The 14,342-nt window shown below is 47.1% G+C and overlaps 1 protein-coding gene across 2 annotated transcripts in view; it reads right to left on the bottom strand.

Moving 5' to 3' along the window:
- Positions 1–14,342, bottom strand: part of Msra (methionine sulfoxide reductase A) — a 311,518-nt gene that overhangs the window by 32,149 nt on the left and 265,027 nt on the right. The window lies entirely within an intron of this gene.

Here is a 14,342-nt window from a genome sequence, read left to right as displayed (position 1 = left end):
GCCCCCACAGCTGGCTTTTTATGTGGCTTCTATGGATCATATTCAGGTATCTATTTGTATATACTCATAGAGCCACTCCCTTGACCCCACTACCACACAATAGAAGTTTTTTGAAGAGCAAGATAGACTTGGGAGCCGAAGGAGTAGGGAGGAGTGGGCAGGCAGGGAGGGGAGTAGATCTGAGGTGAGTCAGGAAGTAACAAGGTAAGGGGCAGGCACTGGCTATCTGAGTCTGTACCAGTGGCCAGTTATTGACTGAGCAGGACCTTTTCCAAGCTCAGCCCAGGTTTCCATTGTGGGGAAGAATCCAGAGAGCACTCTTGCCCTGCAATGATCTCTTTAGGCTATTGCCACTCTCTGCCACCTGTGAATCTGAAAGTAAAGTGACTGCGCATGCCGCCTGAAGCTCTAGCTAGTAGACCCCAAAGGCCCATTGGATAGATTTTCATGAGAAATGTTGGCAGCATTCTCTCCTGGCACCACCTTTATGACTCTAGACCAGAGCTCCAAATGAGAGGCAGGTGTAGAATGACAGTGTCTGGTCATTGTGCAAACAGGGCACTCAAGGTATCCCTCCCTGAAGGTACACAGGACCAGCTGCCACCAGCAGCTCTGTCTACTACACTCAGAGAGGGGACTCTAGCTATTGGCATCTCCTCAAATTCCATGTGTCAGGAGAAGACAAAGGAGGCCAGGGCCACGGACTCCCCAAGGATCAGGGGGGAGTACAGAGCTGGTGGGACTAGAGCAGGGCTGTTGTCGAGATTTCGAGGTACTGATACCTCAAGGTCCTGAGCTACTGGTACTGCCTGAAGACTTGAGCAGCAGCCAGAAAGGGAAATGGGTGGCCCTTCTGCTAAAATAAAACCTTAGTCAGCCATAACCAAGCTATTCAAATCCACAGCCTCTCCTGGGCTCATGACCACTGGGGCAGTACAATATCTGGGAAGCCTCTGAACTTTACTAGGTCTCAGTTTCCCCTGAACCCCACACTGCCTGTGATGGTTTGTATATGCTTGGCCCAGGGAGTAGCACTATTTGGAGGTGTGGCCCTGTTGGAGTTGGTGTGTCACTGTGGGTGTGAGCCTCATCCTAGCTGCCTGGAAGTCAGTGTTCTGCTAGCAGCCTTTAGATGAAGATGTAGAACTCTTAGCTCCTCCTGTACCATGCCTGCCTGGATGCTGCCATTTTCCCACCTTAATGATAATGGACTGAACCTCTGAACCTGGAAGCCAGCCCCAAATGTCCTTATAAGAGTTGCCTTGGTTATGGTGTCTGCTCATAACAGTAAAACCCTAACTAAGACACTGCTGAAGATGAAAGGGCTTAGCAGGGCTACTATCCAACTTGATCCTACTTTTCCAGTAGTAATCTATTCATGTTTGCTGACTGAAACCATGCCCTGACATGCCTCTGATCCTCTAGGATCCCAAGACAGGCCAGTGCCTAGGACAGGTAGGGAGCAGACAGACCCAGCGTGACTGAATCTTCAGGATAGTCAGGACACTCAAGGGATCTTGCCATGGTCCTCAGATCTCAAAGGAAAGCATCTCTTCAGCTTCCACAGTCTGCCTGTGGGTATGAGTGGGACACAGTCTATCACTGGCTATCACAGTCTGCAACATTAAGAGGCAGGTGAGTGAGGTGTATCACCCTGTGGTTTAATGTGGCAACTCTAGAAGAATGTGTGCTCTCATTCTTATGAGCCCAGCCTCCAGGAGGACAGGTAAGCAGAACTGCTGCTACAGGGTGGCATAGAGTTGGCTTCTCCTAATGTTCTTCTCTTGTCATGGTTTGAAAAAAAAATTAAACACACACATACATACAGACACACACACACACACACACACTCACACACACACACACTAACATAGTCTCAAAAAGAAAAGGCGACTAAATGTAACAGCTGTTTCCTGTCCTGGTTTGTCTATAAGAAGGGTCTAGAATCCAGTATGGGTTGTCAATGCAAACAGCCTGATAGCCACATGAAATTAGCATTTCTCCTAAGCAACCCCCCTGGGGATATCCTTTTGGGATGTTTCCAAACAGAATTGTCATGGTACTCTCAAAAGGGAGGCAAAATGGGGAGCTGTCCTCAGTGGTGGCCCTGCCCCAAGCTAGGCATCTTTCTAGGTGAGCCTTGAAAATCTTCCAGCAAGAAGCAGCCCTTCCAGCTGAGTCTGAAAGCACAGGGAGGAAGCATCCAGATGGAACAGAGATGCTCTAAGCATAGGATGCACAGGAAACAGCACACAGAAGGCAAAAGGACACCACCATAGGCCAGTGGGAATGTGGTCACTCAAGTACAGCTGGTACACTTTTTGGGAATGGTTGGCAGTCAGTAGAAGATGGAGCCAAAGTCAAGCTCCAGGGTACTGGGAATGGGAGTGGAATTCTGCATCTGACCCTAGCACGTGCAAGACCTTGGGTTTCATTCCTAACAAAAGTTCTAGCTACTGTTTTGTTTCTCTTTCCCTGGAGCATGATGTTGAATGTGACTGTGTGCAGGTTAGCATTCCCTCTGTTTATTGCATACCCAGCCTCTCTTGTTTTCTGGGCAAGCCAATATCTCCTATACTGACTGACCTGACCCTTTTAGGTGTCTGAGCTTGGTTTGTGATTCATGAGTCAGATTACAAAGAACCCAGTTTGCCATGTAAGGAAATTTGGATTTTGTCTTTTGGGTATTACAAAGCATCTCAGAGGTCACTGCAATTGACAGGGTAACAAAGGCATAAAGATGACCCCACAGGTCATCCTAGAATCAGTGATCCTGGGCCTGTGCCCCAACCAAGTCATTTAGAAGACAACAGCTTTGTTCTTTTGATGAGAGAATAAATCTTGTGGAAACAAAGAGGCTACCACTAGGGGGCGTACAGGTTAATCAATGAGTTTGGGGTGGGGAGGTGCTAGGGTAGGGGGAGGAGCAGGAGAGGAAGGAGGGGCCTTCCTGCTGGGAGACCAGGAGGCTCAGGAAATGACCAGAAGGCAGGCCTGGCACTGAGGCCTTGGCTCCCCTTCTGCCCAAGCAGCCTGTGAGTAAAATGAGAAGAGTTAAGGACCTGGAGAAGAACGGCAGAGACTGGCCAGCTGACAGCACAGGGGACCTAGGATCTGCTCCCTGGTGGTTTGCTATTTTAACCGTCCCCCCTCATTAAGTAATCTTTCCCAATGGCCTCCACAGCTTACAAGCAAGGTTTGGACATGGGGCTGACAGGAGGCCACGTGCAATGCCCCAGAAGTTGACCTTGCCCTGGGCAGGCAGGTGACCTGTCCAATAGTGAAAAGTGACATGTTGCCAAATGTGACAGGGCAGGACGGTCAAGGATGTAAAGCAGGTCATGGTGGAGAGAGTGCTCTACAGTTGGGAGTGACCAACACCAAGGTTACGAGGCATGGAAGAAGCCAATAATAACCTGAGTGCAGAGTGGACATCACAAGGATATCTGTGTGAAGTGAAGCCCTCTGGGTAAGAAGCATTGTGTATACAAGGGGACAGAGACAGGAAGAGAAGGCTGTGTCAGGCATGGGTTGTGAGGGTTTAAAAGGTGCCTCCACCACTGCACGTTGTCTGAACACTAAAATGAAGTTAGCGTATAAGGCAGACCCACGGAGTGGTGGGCAGAGTGAGCTGGTGCAATGACTGTCACACTTGAGCAAGCCCCAGAACACATACAGGGTGTGCAGAGTCACTACACAGATGCTGGGGACCCACTCCAGAGTTTCTGAGTCTGAAGTTCAGGCGCAGGCAGAATCCGAGTGTTTAAAAAGTTTCCAGAGGGCACTGAGACGGTAAGGACCGCACCTGTAAGCTGTGTCTGTGAAGGAGAGGGGCTTTGGAGCCAGCAGGCTCTGTGGCCACAGGGGCTGAGCCTTCTCCAAGGTGCTCATGGTCAAGGTCACCAATGCAGCAAGATGGCTGGGGATAAGACCTTCACTGGAGGCTCATGCAGGTCATTGCAGGCAGGTCAGTGGAAAGCCTTCCTGCTTTCCAGGAGTATGGTGACTGACCACAGGGCTAGCCACAGGATATTCCTTTGAGACAGCTGGTTGGTCACTTAACGACTCTCAAAGGCAATGCCCCTTCTCTATAGTCAAAGTATGATCTGGAGGCACAGAGGCTGTTGACACTGGACACATGGAGCTGATCTAATGCACTCCTGCAACATTTTACTTTAAAAACAATTATATCCATTCATTCATTCATTCATTCATTTATTCATTCATCGTGTGTGTGTGTGTGTGTGTGTGTGTGTGTGTTTGTGTGTAAAGACAACCTACAGAAATCAGTTCTTTCCTTCCATTGTGTAGGTCCCAAGGACAGAATTCTCAGGTCTGAGGCAAGTACCATTACCTGCTGAGCAGCTTGCAGGCCAGACCTTCATCTTTTCTATAACAAGGCCAAGAGGGGAGGAGCCATCCAGCTAACTGTGACAGAGCTGAGACTCAAACCCAGGGTGCATGACCTCAACCATGGCTCCTACTGTCTGTGTTGCCAGCATTCAGTCACCAATAAAGATGTCTGCCAGCCTGGCCACCTGGGGTCTATATCCTGAGCAGGTGTCAATGATTAGATACTTCTGTGCTGGGGCCAGAGCTCCCAGGGTAAAGGGGTCACACACAGCTGTCACTGCCTGCATCCAGACTGGGACCTGCCTAGCCCAGAATTGTCAGGAAATTTCCTGCTGGGCCAGGGACAGTGCAGAGTGGGTCCTAGTGACATAGCCTGAGGACACAGCTAGCTCTAGTCATAGCACTTAGCCCCTCTGAGCTGGCCCTTGGCCAGTGCGAGTTAGCCTGTGAACCTACCATTAAGGTAGAGACCCAGTGAAGGTTCCCATCTGATAAGAGAGCTGAAGCCAGGCAGCTCCATAGTTCTGAGAGACACTGGCTACCCTCCTTATCCCCAGCTCACAGCTTTCTCAGGGCCTCTGGACCATATTCGTACTTCTCTTGGTAGGCAGAGGCCAAATCAGAGTACATTTCTGATTAAAACAAAACAAAGCAAAACCTAAACACATGCCCACCTTTGGTCTCACCAATTCTAGGTGTCTTTTTCTCATCCACCAACTTATGGACCACATGATATGGCTACAAGATCAGCTATGGCTCTGGCAGAGGGAAAAAAAATGACTGTGAGTGACGTCAAAGGATCTGGTTCCTAACAAGGCAAGCTGTGCTTCTAGTCAGGGCTCCTGTATAGATGCTGGCAGAAATTCCCTTTACAGGGATCCAGGCCACCTTCCCGTTGGGGAGGAGGCCAGCCAAGAGTGTCAAGTGTAATTAATGTAGAACCATGCGGGCACACTGGCCTGGTTTTGACCCTCTGGCTGGGCCCACCTGTATAGAGGGGGAACTGTTCCAGATAGAATTGCAAGCAGTTCATGAAGAGGCCCCACCATCAACTCTCAATTCCGGGTTGCAGCGTAAACTGCCATGGGAAGAGAAGGCAAGGCTCTGTGAACCTTCCCTTGGGTGTGGGACCTGAGTCCCACCCAAGGAGCTGGAAGCTGCCCAGTGCACATAAAGAATGGAGATGGTTGAAGACCCCAACCTGCTAGGTTTAAGGGACATCTTTTCTTAATGCACAAAGTATCTGTGTGTTGGCTGTGGCTCTGCCTGGGTTCAATGCTTCGACTAGACTAAGGTCTCCTTCAGGGGCAGGGCTTCTACTCAGTGGTCTCTACTTAGTCCCCTGCATATAGAAGCCACTGAATGTTTGCAGTTGTCAGAGTTGAATATAGCAGGCCAATGAGACGGCCCAGCTGGTGGGGGTGCTTGCCTGACAGACTTGATTGGCCTGAGTTCAATCTCAAGGACCCACATGGTGGAAGGAGAAAAACAACCCCTGAAATCTGTCTTTTGACCTCCACAAGTATGGCATGGCATGTGTGCAGGCAAGCACACACAAATAACTAAATATGATTTTAAAATTTGTTTAAAAGAGTTGAACAAGGCAACCAAAACCAGTTTTAAAACTCAAATAAATCGGAGAGGGAAGTGAGGCACGGAAGGAGGTTCGGCTCATTACAGTAAAGGCGCAGTGGCTAGAGCGGCTATATCCACCTGTCAAGAACCAGGACCAGATGAAGCAGGCCAGACTAAGAGGCCACAGCACCCTCAAAGGACCCTTCTAGCAGGGATCTATTTCTATAAGCCAGGGTAAAGTCCTAAAAGCTCCATAAGCCTTCAAAACAGCAGAGTCTGAGAACCAAGCCTTTAAACAAACCTACAGGCACTTCAGATGCAAACACAACAAGAGGGGAGACTCCCTTCCTCAGTGCATCAGCTTTTTGTTTGTTTGTTTGTTTTTGCATTGCTGTGAAAATATTTAAGGGAGGAAGGTCTTCCTTTGGCTCACAGATTGAGGGTATAATCCATCATGTAGGAATGGCATGGTGGGAGAGCATGGTGCTGGGAGGTATGGCTGGAACTCTTCACATCTCAGCAGATGAAGAAACAGAGAAAGGGCCCATTGGCACACTCTACTGGTTTCCTCTTGGCATTCAGTCTGGAAGCCCAGCCCATGGAATGATGCCACACACATTGGTTGGGGGGAGGTCTTCCCTCCTCACCTAAAGTTCTCTAAAAATACCCTCACAGGCATATCTTAGGTGTGCCTCAATGTCCTTGGTGTTTGGTAATTCACTTGAATTATTAGGATTAACTACTGCACTCAAAAGTCACATCAAGGCAGCTATCACATAATGGGAGTGGCCGTGGAGGCTGACTGTCCTTACTTCACAACCTGGACCTCCTCAAACAAGTTGTTGGTTGTTATCAGGTTGTGGGACACTGCGAGTGTGCTCACTGAAGATGAGGCATCCCAGAACCACTTGCTCACAAAAATCATTCCAGCAGCCATTGAGATAAAGTCATACACACAGGCAGGGCCGATAAAATAGCTTATTAGGTAAAGGCCCTTCCTACATAAACCTGATGATCTGAGGTCAATCCCTGGAATCCACATGGAAAGAGAAAATCACTTCTGAGCATTGTTCTTTGTCCTGCACACACACACACACACACACACACACACACACACACACACACTATAGCATGCGGCTGTGTGTGCTCACACACATATCAGACACATAGACATCAACCACAATAATAAATATATAAAATAAAAACAAGGAACAAAAGGGACTCGCGCATAGATCCTGTTCTGCAAATAAAATAAAATGATAGGACAGGGTCACATCTATCTCAAAGACCAAACATACTTTCGGGTGGACCATGATGCTGAGCTGACAACCCCTGGAGAGGCCTCTGTGTGCAGGAGGATACAGGTTATTCCTCCAACCTTTAATCTAACCAGAGGTCAGGCTGCCTGAGAGCAGATGACAACCCTGCTTTGTTCTGAATGCAAGGGAGATGGAGAGGAGAGAAGCTGGGGAAGACGGGCCAGAAGAAAGGGAGGGAGCAGGTGGGACTCTGCAGGTCAGGCCCCAAACCCTCTTGTCTGGACAGATGCTCAGGAGATTTCAAAGACAAATCAAGTTGGGAAATGCAAATGGAACAGCAGGACTCTGAGGGCTGCAAAGCAAAGACCTTGACCTGACCAGCTCCTTCTGCAAGGTTCTGAACTCCAGCAAATAAAGGGACACACAGAAAGATGGATGCCATGCTGGATGGAGCAAGTTGCAGAATGTTTGTATGACTGAATGCTGATCTGCAGTTAGACCTGCAATACCTTCCTCATCACAGGGCTGGCTCCTGAGTCAGGAGCCTTAGCAGCCTGGCATACAAGAAACTTGGGATCCATTACTGCTCTCTAACAGGATGCTGAGGCCTTGAGCTAGGGGAGTCAGCAGCTCCAATGAGGCACCCAACAGATCGGACACCTCCAGGCCTTGAGCTGAGGAACACCACTATCCCCTCTATTATGGCTCCATCCGTCCGTGAACCTCAACTCTGCAGTCTGTGCGTTCACTTCTGTACTTCTCATGAGCTCCACAGGCAAAGTGCTCTGGGATGAAAAGCATCCTGGCAATTTGGCCTGAAGAACAAAAGCCCATCAGCTCTCAGTGCTGAACATAAGGCAGCTTGACTTCTCGATCAATCAGCCTGGTAGCAGGGGAATGTCTCCCCCACATTTCCTGTGCTTGTAAGGAGGAAGCCAGGAGCAGGCTGAGTGGAGCACTGGGGAAAAGCACTGGGAGTGAGTTCACATCTGCCTGCCGGGCTGGCCAGGCTTTCCATGAACCCCAAACCCTGGGCACCACGCTGACTACCTCCTTCAAGATCCTACCAGATAATGTCCACATTTGCTCCCACAGAGGACTCTCTCCAATGGTACAACTTGGTCCTGGGTTCCTGATAAAGTGTCACTCCCTGCTCTTGTACCTCTAGTCGTGCTGGCTTTTTTTCTGGCAGTGTTCTCCCCATACAGGCCAACTTTGACCCAATTCAAGTGACAGTTCTGCCCCATTCCCTTGACGAGGCCTTTGTAGGCAGTGGTACAATGCGGTGCTGGCCCCCATCACAGGCCTGGGTTGGAGCATAGCTCCCACCTAAATGAGTCACTCGGCACAATGTATCTAATATTACTTTGGAAAGGAACAATAACAGTACTTACTTCATGGACTGAAAGAAGGGAACATATTAAATATGGTCATGCCTGTCAATCATCACTCAGCTCAGTGTTTGACACACTGTTGATTTTATAATGGAAAGACCCCCCACACTGTTTAAAAGGTCTATAAGGTTCATTCAACTGGTATTAGTTATCAATAGTAATTCCCCCTCCTCTCTTCTAACCCCTCTTCCCTTCTCTCCTCTCTCTACCTCCTCCTCTTCCTCCTCCTTCCTGTCTTCTTGATTGGTATTGTTGCATATTGATCTGGGACCTTGTAGGGGCTAGACAACTACTCGACCACTGAGCTACATTCCCAGTCCAGGTTCAAGATCAGGGAATAATAATTAAAACAGGAGCTGCCAGTTTTAAAGGCTTGTGAACGAAGCTCTACCCAACGCTCCTATTGCAATCATTACTTCCTGATTGCTTGAATCTTCTCTTGCAAATCCCTACAGCACCCCAGTCTGTCTCACATGGCTCAGTGTTGTTCATTAAGGTTTTTCGATCTTAGTTTCATTTAATTGCTTGCTGGCTGGCTTCCTTTGTTCCCATCCAGAGGGGAGTGGGAGGGTGGGTACACTCTGACTGGCTCGGTTCTGTTGCTAAGAACACGGTAGTTGTCTAAGTCAGAGTCTCAGACTTGCCTTATTTATCTAAGAATAGAGAAAGCAACCCCCTCCCTAATTTAGTTGGGACAATATGCTACATGCCCCACCACATGCACTTATGCACACGCACGCGCACAGACACTATTTATCTGTTTACTGTATCTGCAAGCACAGTGAAAACCATCTCCCCAGAGTTCACTTGGAAAATTACTCTGAGCACTTTCAGTTCAATGAGGCCTGTGATTATAATCGGCTCTTTCTTAACTCCTAATTGGACCCCTCTGGTTCATATGGCAGGGGCTGCATTGTGCACCCAACCTCACCCAGCAGAGCTGAGGGTGAAAGGCGGGAGGCTGTGGCCTGGCTGAAGGGATGACAAGGCTCCCCCAAGGGCCACGAGTCTGTCAACGCTATGCCATCATCGCGGATGTGACCTATCACCAAACACAAGGGCAGTGAAGCTTCAAATTCTCAAAACTCTGCCTAGGCTTCTTGGGTGTCGGTACCATTCAGTTTACAGAGAAGAATGGGAGGGAAAGTCTGAAGACATGGAGAGACGTTCCAGTCAGAGTTGTGGAGTCAGGTCTTGAGCAGACTTTGTGTCTGCTATTTCTCCAGGCTTATAGAATCAGAGAGCTCAGTGAAGCAGGTGCCATGAGGCTGCCTCTCAGGCAGGGGAAGAGTCAACATGATTGGTAGAGCCCTGATAGGGCCCTCTATCACCTTACACTGCAGAGGAGAACAAAAGTAGCATTAAAGCAGACAAGGATGTCTCAGAAGAGAGGTGGGGAGAGGGACTTGGCAGATCGTGAACAGCTTCCCATGCTAAGGATCCATACACCATCAGGACAGATGCCTTCACTGCCCTTTACTTTGCCAGGCTGATGGCCGAGGACAAGAGACACTCTGTCATTCTGTACCTTAATTGCTTTTCTTCTCGCTCTGGCCAAATGACTGAAATGCAGCAACTTAAGGAGGGAGGAGTTAACTGGGGCTCGGGTTTCATGGTGCATTCTATCCTGGAGATGCAGCTGTGGTGACAGGAGGGGCTAGAGGTTCTGGTGGCAGCTGGGGGTGTAAGACTGTTTGCTTACATCTCTGTGGGCTAGCAAGTGTGACTGGACCCAAAGCAGGGCTGGGTTATAAACCTCAAGTCCACTCTCCAGAGACCTATTTCCTCCAGCTAGGGCTCAGCTCCTAAGTGTTCTGCAGCCAACATCTTGGTACAGAGTGCTCAATGCACAGCTGTGGGGAAATCTGACATTCAAACCATGACACTCACTTAAGCTTAGAGGCCTCCTGAGAAGGTGTGTGCTGTTCTTGTGTCTGCTGGGGAAGGCAGGGATCAGTGTTGAGGGTCTGAGGACCCTCCATCTGGCCACCAGGAAGGAAGGTCTGTGGAAGCACACTGCCCCCACCCATAACCTACACTTTCCCCTAACGTAAAGATTGCATTATCTCTAGAGGCTGAGGAGCCAAACCACTTCCTTTTTGACTTTCAAATGCCTTCTGAAATGTAGTTCCTTCCATATCTTATCCAAGTTATATATGACAAAAGTAGCCAGTGAATTAAGTTTTTAGAAACCATTTCTCCTGGCAGAGAAGTCTGCATTTTCATTGATTATTGGAGGAAGTCACTGTGTGGATACAGTCTGAAGTTATCCCTGGGAGTGATGTGCTCAGGGCAAGCACCCTCAGCAGGGTGGACTGTGGAAAGCAGCCTCGGATCCTACTGAAGATACATTCCCTCGTGCTCAGCCTACAAAGATGTGTGACATACATTCTGGGACAAATTGCCAGCATCTATTCTCCATGGCAACATGGACACCTATCTGCTTCAGTAACTGCCCATGCAGACTTAAGTCACCTATCAAAATAAACATGTATGTCAATCCTGGGCTATCAACAAGACTTCTCCATGGAGGGTGTTGGGGGCTTCTTGTTCCTAAGGCAGCTTCAGATTCTTGGGATATAATTTGGGCAGGAAGTGGCTGATAAAGAAAAGAGGTTGGCAGAAGAGAATTCCCAGTGGCACAGACCAGGTCCTTGCCTTTTGAGAGGACAATGAGGGGATAAGGTCACTGCTCTTGTATGACATTGTCAGGTGGAAAAAATTAATGGCTAACAGCAGACACTGAGTTTAAAAAGCCATGTGCACCACATGGTACAGGTATAAAACAGCTTTCCTCACAACCCTCGGATGTGAGGTTATCTCTGCTAGCTGCCTGACTTGACATCCCTTGACTGGTTATGTGAGCACTCTGCCACCATGCATGAATGAGTCTTCCATTCCTGATTTGTGTCTTTGAACACCCCATGGTGGGAGAAGCATGGGACACAGAGTCAGGAAAGCAAATTCACCTCCTCCTGTGTCACTTCCATGTGACAACAGGGAGGTCATTTCATTTCCTTAAATGAATAGTTTATCCCCTAGAAAGTAAAGTTTCATTTCTGTTGCTCTGATAATATATCCAACAAAGGGCAACTTTGGAAAGAAAGTGGTTTATCTATTATTATTATTATTATTATTATTATTATTATTATTATTATCTATTATTAGTATCTATCATTGTGTGGAAGTCACAGTGGTAGGAGCTTGAAGAAGATGACTACAATCCAGTCAAGAGCAGAGAAATAGATGCATGCATGCTCACATGCTCGCTCATTTGTGCTCAGCTCAGTCTCTCCATTCACATTGGTCAGGATTCCCTGCCTAGGGAATGGTACCACTCACAGTGGGCTGGGTCTTCCCAAGTTGACTAACAATTAAAACAATCCCCTACAGACATGCCTACTGACCAATCAAATGTAGACAATCCCTCATTGAGACACTTTCCTCAGGTGACGCAAGGTTTTGTCAAGTTGGCAATTAAAGCTAACCATCACAGGGACTAATGATCTTGTGGTTGGGAGGATGAAAAGGACATGAGAAAGCCTTCTGAGACTGCGAAGCACAGTACAAATTCTGCTTATCAATAAAGCAGGAAGCAGAACTATGATAAATCACAGGATTATAAAGGAGGCCTAGGGCATTAAGTTTCTTCTTCAAGAACAGAGCACAGATATGAAGTGTCTATCAAGGACTAGATGTCCAAACTCTGCCTATGTGGTCACTTCAGTGCCAAGCTCCTGCTTCTGTAGCCACAGAGAGAATGAATTTATAGATGTATTTCTTAAGTATTTTAAACCCCAGAAAACTGATCAACAATTTTCACATCTACATATATAACTTTATTTTACTAGTAGTTTGAAAACTTTTTTCAAGCCGGGCGGTGGTAGTGCACACCTTTGGGAGGCAGAGGCAGGTGGATTTCTGAGTTCGAGGCCATCCTGGTCTACAGAGTGAGTATCAAGACATCCAGGACTACACAGAGAAACCCTGTCTCGAAAAACCAAAAAAAAAAAAAAAGAAAAAGAAAAAAAGAAAAGAAAAGAAAAAGTAAAAAAAATTTTTTTTTGCAATTAATAAAACCTAATCAAGCCCAATAAATTATTTGGCTATTGCCCTGCATGTCCATATGATACTGGATGAACATGAACTATAATATTTTAATCTGCATCCCATTTAAAAAAGTTTTTACACTAAAACTAAATTTTGATATACTGTAGATTTTCATGATTCTTTTATATTGTTTCCTTAATTTCAGGTGAACTCTTGTTTGATGCAGCCCCACCAGTCAAAAAAACATGCAACATCAGAAGGAGAACGTGTCTTACTTCGGTATGACAGCAATGAACAAAATCATACCCTCTAGATGGATGGCCTCTTGTTTGCTGTGGTTAGATTTTTAAAATACAGTGTCTGATCTCTAGGGCGCTTTATCTGCAATTAAGGTTCTCTACCATTAGGTGGCAGTAGGGTCATGATTATGACCCTACTATAGTCTAGCTGGAGGTAAGGGGCAAGAATCTGTATTTCTTCTCTTTTCAAATGTTTTGACTATTTGCATTCTTATGGTCACAGTTTCATGGGTGAGAGGGACCAGACATGAAATGATTTATTCTGTACAAAGCAGTTGATGGGCCAGAGAGATGGCTCAGTGGGTTATGGTGTATGCTGCCAAGCTAGGCTGTGTATCCCCAAACAAGTAGAGACCAATGCTCACAAGTTGACCTTTGACCTCCACATGCATGTCATTGCACATGTGAGCACATACATATAAGTAAAAATTTAAAAATGAAATATAACAAAAGGAGTTGAGACTGTTTTTAGCTTCAAAGTGAATTACCCCAATAACTGCTGTGCATGTTTGTACAGGTTTCTGTGTACTTTTGTGTGTATATGTACATATGTGTATATTTGTGTGTGTTTGCATGCCTGTATGCAAGTACATTTATGTGTATATGGAATCCAGAAGTCAACATTATTGTTCTCTATGGCTCTCCAGCTTAGTATTTGAGGCAGGGTCTCTTTGAGACTCTCAAGCTCATTGGTTGGCTATGCTGGGTGGCCAGTAAGCTCCAGGATTGACATATCTCTGCCTCTCAGTGCTAGGGTTCCATACCCATGCCACCATGTTTGATTTTACATGGATGATGGGGATCACACTTGGGTTTCTCATGCTTGCAGGACAGAAATGTGGTACCCGAGCCGTCTCCCCAGGCCTCACTGCTGATTTGAGTATGGATTTGAACAAATGGCTTTTAGAGTTGGGAAGGATCTGTGAAGTTCTTTGTGTGTGTGTGTGTGTGTGTGTGTGTGTGTGTGTGTGTGTCATCAAACCATTGGTTTTTCTTTTTATTTATTTATTTATTTATTTATTTTTTTATTAGATATTTTATTTACACTTCAGATGGCATCCCCTATCCCCATTTCCCCCCACCCCCCTTAGGAAACCCCTATGCCACGCCCCCTTTTCCTTTTTGCATTTATACATTTTTTTTTTTAAATCTGTGAAGTTCTGTAGCTCCTTCCCATGGCTTTATGATAGGTGGTTGCTCCTCGCCTGGCTGGCTCTGCCCTTTGAGACCCTTGCTCCTCTGTGGGCCAGAGGGTGCGACTGTTAGGCAATTCTGCTTACACCCTGAGGGCCAGCACATACAAGTCTTCCTTGTGTCCTGGATTAGGGAGCAGCCCTTTTCTGTGCCTTGTAATAAACAAGCACACCTGTCTTGTCCCCTAGACTGAGATTGTAGCCCCTGTCTTTGAAGAA

Source organism: Arvicanthis niloticus, chromosome 3 (genome assembly GCF_011762505.2).
Source record: "Arvicanthis niloticus isolate mArvNil1 chromosome 3, mArvNil1.pat.X, whole genome shotgun sequence".
Classification (NCBI taxonomy): domain Eukaryota; kingdom Metazoa; phylum Chordata; class Mammalia; order Rodentia; family Muridae; genus Arvicanthis; species Arvicanthis niloticus.
The sequence above is the reverse complement of the archived record's forward strand: the minus strand, read 5'-3'. Positions and strand labels throughout refer to the sequence as shown.